A 10,164-nucleotide genomic window follows, 5' to 3' on the forward strand; every position below is an offset into this window, starting at 1 on the left:
CCAGGGCCAGGACATTCTAGATAGATCGAGAAGCATGGACTGGAGAAGCATTCTGAGCTGAGAGTATTCCCAGACTCCAAAACAAACAAACAAACAAAATACACAGCTCCTGTTTCTTCATGCCCCTAATCCTCTTGTGGGTTGGCACAGGGCCCTGTGTTTCCCTTTGCCAATGACGTCACTACAACACTTGCGCAGTATTCTCTCTTACCCAGTAGACTCTGAGTTCCCTGTGGACAAGATCTTCTCATGAATTGTATGCTCAGAGTCTCAGAGGGAGACTAACACGTGGTAGGCACAGAGGAAACACTGGTTGAAAGACGAATGAATACAATTTTAACAAACATATTAATTTGATTCACATACATTGAAAGAAAAATATAATCTTTTAAAAATAGAAAATACCACAAGTTATTTAAAAATAACTCATCTTCCTAAAAAAAAACCAATTTTTATATTTTATATATGAACTTCTCTAGGCTATGTAGTGTCATTATTTTGTATTTGTGTACCTATGTGCCTTTAAAAGTGAATGCTCTTAATACAGAACACAGAAAGATACAACTTGAAAGAAATCATCAACATGACGCTCAGGCACTGAATTTTGGTCTTCGAGCACTGCCATGTGTTTTGTGCGTTCGGGCGCAGGTGCAGGGCCTGTGGGGCAGCCCTTTCTCTGGGCCACCGCCCCAGCATCCCCCCTTCCTGCCCTGGGGTTGACGGCACTTAGAGACGGAAGTGGTTGTACAGTCTCCAAGGTCTATTTAATCTTTGGCCTAGTTACTGAATTTGCCAGAAAGGAGGCCAATTAGTTCCAGGTGTGCTGCTGGGGTCTCTGAAGTGGAACTTCCCTGTTGGGAAGTTGGCTCACACCTGCCTGCAAACGGCTCCAGCATCATTACCAAGCCTCTCTCTTGCCTATGGGCCGGGAAGGGAACTCTGTTCACTTGTTTTATTTCAAAGTCAGTGTCCCATATCTCCTTGAGAATCAAGCGTGCATTTGGTCATGTTCCTTCCACGATGTGAGAATTCAATGATATTTATGTCATAGAAGTTACAAGTAAGAAATGACACTCTGAAAGATCTCAAAGTGTACTTTTATTGAAAAAAAAAAAAAAAAGAAACCATTTCCCCCAGTTTAAAAGGACATCTGTGTTGATGAAGCCAGTCTTGCCCCTCATTCATGGCGTGGCTGTTTTTGCCCAATGGGTGATCTGTCCCCAGGGAGGATGATGTAACAGTTTCTTTCTTCGTGAAGGAGCATAAAAAAAAAAAAAAAAAAAAAAACTGTGCCAAATTTCCCGTCCTGTAAAACCCCCTGCTTAATGCTTTCCAGCGTAGAATGCTCATCTTATACACCCCTGCAATGTTCCCAATTACAGCGTTCCTTTTTCCAGCCCCAGGGAAAACCAATTTTACTATTAGTTGTACACACTTGTGGATCCATGTTTTCATTCTCGACCAAGAACCATGGCAAAGTCTCAGCAACTGATGCATATATGGGGAACTAACGTTCATTCTTTAAAACGCTCCCTGTAGTATCAGATGTCACATGAAATTCACAGGGACAGGCAGGCAGCCCCAACTCCCTCAATGCCTGTGGCTCGCTCACTCCGCTCATCCCCAACTCCTGCCAGGCCCTCAGTCCCTGTGGTTTAAACAGAGGCCTGTGACCTCAGCCTTGAACTTTGGAGAGGTTGTTCCCACCCAGATATAAGGAACATCTATGAGCAGAACATGAGGATTTGATTAGAAAATGCGTTCAGGAGGTTGGACGGCTATGTACCAAGAAATGTTCCCTCATTCTTATGTAGTGTATAAAACCAGTGAACAATTTAGGGTTGATTAAGAAATATTGGAATTCTGTAGCGTAGGATGTGAACTCCTTTCAAAATAAAAACAGAGGAAGTTCCGTATTTGTAGCACGAGAGTCTAATTTAAAAATCAAACAAATTTAAAAGCACAGTTTAAGGTAAGTGTGTATTTCTGCTCCATAAAGATCACAATTCTTAGCCAGGCACCAATCTTTTATAAATGTTGAGGTGAACTCCAAGAGCCATATCCTTACTGGAGCTCTAGTAAAACTAGGGTATTTTCGTAGCACCAAAAAGGAACAATTTAATTATTAAACCACATTCTTACATTCTGTCTAATGCATTTACTTAGGGCATCAAATTTTCTAATATTCCCTAAGGTCATTGTATGAGGCTAAGGTCATTGGATTCTAATAAAGTAACTCCTAATCTTTTGAATGGAGGATAACATAAAAGCATAAAATAGTACGTCAATGTTTGTGGGAGAAGAGAGTCCCTTTAGAGAGAATGCTTATTTTAGCCCATTTCTGCTGCTATACCAAAATACCACAGACTGGGTAATTAATATCTAATAGACATTTATGTCTCACAGTTCCGGAGGCCGGGACACCCAAGATCAATGTGCCAGCAGATTCAGTGTCTGGTAAGGGCTCATTCTCAGCTTCCAAGATGGCGCTTGTTGCCATATCCTCTGGAGAAGATGAACACTGTGTCCTCACATGAGGGAAGGGACATAAGGGGAAAGCAGGATCCCTCAAGTTCCTTATAAAGGCGCTAATCCCATTCATTAGAGTGGAGCCCTCATGACCTAATCACCTCCTAAAGCCCTGCCTCTTAATACTATTGCATTGGAAATTTAGTTGCAATATGAATTTTTGAGGGACACAAACATTCAAACCATAGCTGTGCTAAAAAAAAATTAAAGATAATAAATAATGCTGGTAATAAGTTACTAAATAAGATATATGCACTCCTGCTTTAAGATTAAATTTATTTAGAGAATTTCACATTTGGTGGTTTGTAAATTTCTTTAGATGAACACTAGCCCTAAGTGATAAAGATTCTTTTGTCCAAAAGTGACTGAGAAGTTAAGGATAGATGACAGACTAAAGTATCATTTAGATCATCAATATAGCTCCGAACCTATGGGAAATGCTGGGAAGAAAAGAATCAGAAATGATGGGAGACTGGGAGACAGTTGCCATGCATTAGTTCTTTCAAAGGCATTAGAGACTTTAAAACTCATTGAACTCTTGATACATAGTTGAGCTGGTAACCATTTGATACTGATGTTCAGCAAAGACTTAAAATCAATGGTAAGATACATTTCAACAGTCTTCTTTCTGACAACAATGGAAATCCTTCATTTTAATTAGTGGGAGTTAGTGATTTTGGAAAACTTGACCTTCTGGTTATGAACATCCGGGAAAACAGTGAGACCTACATTATAGGAGTTTGCCAATGTTTATGCCACAATGACATATATTGTGCATATCACATGCATCAGATTCTTTTGAGATGAAGTGGGATGTAAATACATTTTAATAAAATACTCAGGCATAGTTGAGCAAAAAATTTTGTTTCAAACTCATAAGATTGACTTTAGGAAAATACTCCTCTCTGAAAATATTTCTAGATTTCTACTTATTTTAAGCCTTGTTTACTTATAAGTTTTTTTTTTTTTTTTAACAATCTTTATGATTTTAGCTGAATTAAAAACTTCAACACTACCTGTTTGGGAGACATGATATGCTAGAGAGAGTCCTGGTATGAATACAGAAAATGTCCCTAGTACTAAGCTAGAAGATGTGTCATCTGGGGCATATAAGCTCCCTGTAGACAATTTTGAACCTTCATGTTTTGAGCAGATGTTCTCTTCATGTTAAGTGGCCCAATGATTAATGTACCAGTAGAATGCAAAGGTGTTTTCAAAATTTCATACTCATCGTATGAGTCATGCTGCATGCATCATGCATCTACACCTTTGAAAATTATTTGATTTATCCTGCCTTAGTGTACACTTGTTGGTGTGGAAAGAGTTCCTCAAGTTAAATTCAGATCTGTAACTGCCTTTTTAAATTCTTACCTCTTTATTAACACATTTCCCTTTTTTCCCTTTCCTGTGTTGGTGTTGCTTTTCTTTCCTTCCTTTAGCCTTCTCTCTGAATGAGAGTCTATCTGGCTGTAGTATCCCACCAGCCACAAATGCTCTTGTTGTCCTGTTTGAATATCTTGCTTACTCCCTTTGCCAATATTCCAGACCCTTCCTCAGTATCCTCTTCATCTGCAGATTACTTGGCATGTTGGAGAGGGAGACAAAGTGTGCTTCTTTTTATTTTGAAGGTAAACTGAGAACAGTCTTCCAGAAAATCACTCTCTCTCTCTCAACCTCTCCATCATCAACTATGAACATCTCCTTTCCAAAAACAAAAAAACAATAGTCTGTAACCTGGCAGGTACTCTGTCTTCTAGGTTGAGCTCACAGAGTGTTGTAATTCAATGCTAATGTGGCAAAACAATACTTTTGAGTCCTTAACAAGTGAGTTTCCTCCTACCTCCCTTAGGTATGTTTCCCCTTTCCCTTGCTTCTGTGCAGCAAGCAGCTAGCCTCAGGGAAGAGATGCAACAGGACTTAAAACTTTCCTACCTATGTATTGGAAAAACCTAAGCACATAAATAAGATTATGCTGGCTGCCTCTGAGGCAATCATCAATCAGGAACCTCAGTTGGTAACTTGACTATCTGCTTCAAGAAACAGAGAATGGCTTCCTTCTTCCCACTGTCTCTAGGGCTAGAAAATATACCCAAGAATTGGGGTGGAGCTAAAGGCAGAGGGATGCTGTTATCAGAGCTTTGGAGTTTACTGGTCTGTGCTCAGGGCTGGAAGCAGGAGGGGAGTCAGACCTCACATTGTCATCTGCCTGTGTTTAACTGCATGTCTCCCTCACAGTGTGCCAAACGATCCACTATAGGCTGACTTGGCCTGGTTTTCCCGTCTCTGGAGTAGAGTCCCAGAGAGGTGCCAAGATGCCAGGGAAGGAATTGCTCCCTGCTGTGTTTAGGCAGATAATGCCACAGCCAGCCTCAGTGAGGTCTGCGTGTCTCGTATAAGGAGTAAGCCACCAGACTACAGGGCCATGTGGACATGAATGAAGGCTGTCGCCTTAGTCTGTTCGTGCTTCTATAACAAAATACCACAGACTGGGTACTTTGTAAAGAACAGAAATTTATTCCTGAAAGTCCAGGAGGCTGGGAAGTCCAAGAAAAAGGTGCTGACACCTGGGGAGGGCTGCTCTCTGCTTCCGAGATGGCACCTTGTTGGTGTGTCCTCAGCTGGCAGAAGAGCGGAAGAGCAAAGAAGGACTGAATGCTGGATAAGCCTCTTTGATAAAGACCTTAATCCCATTCACAAGGGCTCTGCCTCATGACTTAATCACCTTCTAAAGGCCCCATCTCTTAGGACTGTCACATTGGTGATTATGTTTCAACACATCAGCTCTGGGTGACATTCAGACAACAGCAGCTGTGGCAGGACAACCAATGTAGAGATGAGTTGAGGGTCAAATGTTCCACTCACCCCCCCCCCATTGTGATGGCACACGTTCCTGAAAATTATAGGGACCTAACAGAAATGTTTAGTTTTATTAATTAAAAAATATTTAAAAATCATTTTAGATTTTTTTAGTAGTAAATGAAATACTAATATATATACTCACTACATTCATATGTTTGGCATTTTCTTGCCATTTTACAACAGTGACTTTATATCATTTATAAAAGTAATAAATGTTTATTAAAAAAACAAAGAAAGCAACATATCATATCAAATACTGTCACTGAGAGAAAACACTACTATGTTAATTGTTGGTGAACCTTATTCTAGATGGATCTCTATAGGTAACTACAGATAAAAGGTTGGTGAGGGGAGGGAAAGAAAGACGATTTTATTAAGATAGGGTCATACTATATGTGCTATATTTAAGTAAAAAGGAATATACTTAATTTTACTTGAATTTCATATTTAATATAGAAAAAAGCAATACTGAAATAAAACTAAAGGAATTGCTGTACTTCACATAATTGTTTCCTTATCATAAGAGATACTAGTTTGTATAAGATTCCTTGAAAGTTAAGGGAAAAAATATGAGGCTGAAATCATAACATTTGTTTATAACAATATCTTTCGACTATGTAAAGTGTCAGTTGATTCCCTGATAGAAAAGATGAGATTAGTATTTCTGCACTTCCTCCCCCTTGCCCTCCCCCAAGTCCCATATTGTGTTAAAGTCCCATCTCAGTAACTTTGGGCTTGGCCATGTCACCTATTTTGGCCAAGGAATTGTGATTGGACCTGATGTTTGCCTCTTCTAAGCAAAAGGTTTCAATGGGAATGTGTGTTTGTGGCTTGCGATTTCTTGGCTTAACTCCACAGTGGAATCAGCATGTTCTAAAAAGGAGCTTCTCCTTCAGTCTGGATTCAGCAAGGAGAAAACGTGTGGAGATGAACCCGACATAGCCACTGCCAATTCACTGCTCTTATCTAACCTGAGCAAGAAACAAATGTTGACCATTATAAACCAAAAGGATATTAGTTATGTTTGTTACAGCATCAAAAGTAGTGATGTTTAAAAACACTTTATATGTTTATATTTTGTCCTATAAACACAATTTCTTCGATTGTGTTTTATATATCAATGGATTTAGTGTTTAGCACCAATTTTTCACTATGGCGTCTCCATTTCTGAATGGTTTGTTCTTATTCATCTCTTAATTAGCTAGATTCCATCATCAAATAGGTTTTTTCCAGAAGGGTTCACAGTTGTTGTGTTTTGTGAGTTTTTCAAATTTGTGAATACCTTCTTGTCGCCTTTTGCTACTTGAATACCAACTTGGCTGGGTATAGTATTCTTGTACTATAATTTCGTTACCTTAGAGTTTTGACAATAATGTCAAAAAATAGTTAAATGGTGCTTACAGACAAATTTAGAGGCCATGCTGGTATTTTTTTCCCCTTATAAGTAACTTTTTATTTTGCCTGAATACCTCATTCATTATTTGTTCATTTGTTTGAATTTCAATAAAGGAACCAAGATATATCTCTACATGGATCATTATACAGCAGGTTTTTTCATGTTTTTTTCTATCTCTAGGTTTTTCTTTTCATGAAAATTTTCCTTTAATGAATATTTTTTTTATTGGATTTTTTTACTTGAAGGACACCAAAGCTGGGTGTAGTGGCCTGCCACTGTAGTACCAGCTACTCAGGAAGCTAAGGCTGAGGGATCACTTGAGTCCAGGAGTTCCAGGCCACTGTGTGCTATGACAGCCACTGTACTCCAGCCTGGGCAACATAGCAGGGCCTCATATCTTAAAAAAAAAAAAAAAAAAAAAAGGGAGGGGTGGTGTGAGACACAAAATTCTCTATATTATTGGATCATTTCTTTTAATTTTTTTTCTAAAATTTACCATTTTATCCCATTTTAAGTGTACAGTTGAGTGGCATTAGGTCACACTGTTGTGCAACCATAGCCACTATTCATATCCAGAGCTTTCTTCATCTTACAAAACTAAAACTCTCTACCTGATAAATAACTCTCTTCATTCCTCCCTCTACTCACCCTGGCAGCCACTGTTGTTCTACTTTCTGTCTATGAATTTGGCTACTTTATGTAACTGATATGACCTAGAAATAAGCCTTTTGTGACTGACTCAGCTTATGTCACTTAGCATAATGTTTTCAAGGTTCATCCACATTGTAGTATGTGTCAGAAAATTTCCTTCCTTTTTGTTTTTTTGTGAGAGAGTGTCTCTGTCTGTTGCCCGGGCTAGAGTGCAGTCCTGCCATCATAGATCAATACAGCCTTGAGCTCCAGGCATCAAATCATCCTCCTACCTCAGGCTCCTGAGTAGCTGTGACTGCTGGCTCATGCCACCATGCCTGGCTAATTTTTCTATTTTTTGTAGAGATGGGCTTTTACCATGTCACTCAGGCTGGTCTTGAACTCCTGGCCTGAAGGGATCCTCACACCTTGGCCTCCCAAAGTGCTGGGAATACAGGAATGAGTCACAGGACCAGGCGAGAATTTCTTTCCTTTTAAAGGCTAACATTCCATTGTATATATATGCCACAATTTGTTTATCTATTCATCCGTGGATGGGCACTTGGGTGGCTTCCACCTTTTGCCTGTTGTGAACAATGCTGCCATGGACATGGGTACACAAATATCTGTTCGAGTGTCTGCTTTCAGTTCTTTTTGGCATATACCCAGAAGTAGACCCAGAAGCCGGATCATACGGTAACTCTATTTTTAATTTTTGGAGGAACTGCTACACCATTTTCCATAGCGGCTGCACCATTTTACATTCCCACCAGCTGTACATAAAGGTTCCAATTTCTCCATACACTTTCCAACACTTGTTTTCTGTTTTATTTTGTTCTTTAAATAATAGCTATCCTAAGAGGTATGAAGTGGTAGATCATTTCTTGATCTGTTTTCTATATAGTCACTGTCTCTTCTCTATTTGCTGTCATTACTTTCTCATTCTCATCTCTATACTCTGTGATAAATTCAGATTCTTTCTTTCAAATTAATTAATTCAGCCATACATGTCTATTTTGTTCTTTGCTGTTACTTATTAGATATGTTATACACTTTTTTGGGGGGTAATCAATTAGTTTCCTTAGCTTAACAGGGTACGCTTTCAATTCATTCTATAGTTGTATTATTCTCATGTATGGAATTCAGATATTTTAAAAAATTTTATATCTCAAAGCATTTCCAAGGATTTCCAAGCATTTCCAAGGATTTTATATGTCAAAGCATTTCCAAGGATTTTGAAACAGATTTCCTTTGAGGCTAGGTTCATCATTTATCTTTTGCCTGCTATGTTCCTTTTTTTTTTCCTTTTTCTTTCTTCTTTATTTTTTTCTTCTAGTATGTTTGCATAGTTGCCATGCCTCTTCTCATCTTGTTTATATTTAATGTATAATTTAGGCAGCTCTAACCAGTCTCCTCTTTGCTCTGAGAAGTTATAAGTACATATTCCTTGCCACCCTTCCTTCTTTTTTTTTAAGCCTACTTTTCCTCTTCTCTCAGCTGCAGTTTGAGGGTTGAGTTTAGATTTCTGTCCACTTTTCTGTAGCCTGAAGGCTTTGGAGTGGGGAGGGAGGAGAAGATTAGCTGGGGGCTGGATGCACTCTTTGTCAGGGACCTGCTTCCTCTCTGTTTTTTTGCCTGTTTTAAGAGGTCCCACTTCTGCGGGAATATAAACCCACGGTTTTGGGTTGTTCCCGATCAGCTCCGAGCCCAGGCAGCATTTCCTGCCCCGGGCTTGGATTCTTCAGGCATTTAGGACCTTCTCCCCATTAAGACTTTTCCTTGACTTTCCCCTGAGCTGCGCCCTCTCTCCCACAGCCTCTCTCTGTGCAAATGGGAAGAAGTATTGCTAAGAAATACAGAATTTTGTCCTTTCTTCTTTCTCCAGTATAACTTTTAGAAGGGTAGGGTTAAGAAGCAAGCCACAGAGGAATCTCTTGTTGTTTTTCTTTGGCTTTTTCTTAACATTTATGTCATGAGGTTTAACCCCTTTTCCCTTTTTTTGGCTGTTTTTGTTTGTTTGCCAGTTTGTACATTGATTTTTAAGCATTTTGTTAGGTACTGGAAGCAAAGGATTTCGTAATCAGGGCTTGTTCTGCTATCTTTCCCTAAAATCCAATATATTTTTTTGAATTTCTGCCCCAGGGCCATGCAGAGCCTCACCCTCTCTCTGAGGAGAAGCAAATTGGTGGTTCTGTCCCCTGGAGGGGATGTTTGTTAGGATGTGTGTCAGCTACACTGACCTTATGTTTCCACTTACTGTGGGTTTTGGAGAAACAGCTTCACCAATACAGCACAAGAGGGACCTATCTTTTTCATTTAGAATGCTGCTTTCTCGGGCATGATGTGCATTTTTTTTTTTTTTTTTTTTTGAGACAGAGTCTCACTCACTGTGTTGCTCAGGCTAGAGTGACTTAGTGTCAGCCTAGCTCACAGCAACCTCAAACTCCTGGGCTCAAGCAATCCGTGTGTCTCAGCCTCCTGAGTACCTGGGACTATAGGCATACACCACCATGCCTGGCTAATTTTTTTTCTCTATATATATTTTTATTTGTCCGGATAATTTCTTTCTATTTTTAGTAGAGACGGGGGTCTCACTCTTGCTCAGGCTGGTTTCGAACTCTTGACCTCCAGCGATCTGCCACCTCTGCCTCCCAGAGTGCTAGAATTACAGGCGTGAGCTACCGCCCCTGGCCTATGATGTGCATGTTGAAGGGGACTTTTTCCCTCACTGATATGAGAGGGAGAGGTGA

Source organism: Microcebus murinus, chromosome 12, assembly GCF_040939455.1.
Source record: "Microcebus murinus isolate Inina chromosome 12, M.murinus_Inina_mat1.0, whole genome shotgun sequence".
Lineage (NCBI taxonomy): Eukaryota > Metazoa > Chordata > Mammalia > Primates > Cheirogaleidae > Microcebus > Microcebus murinus.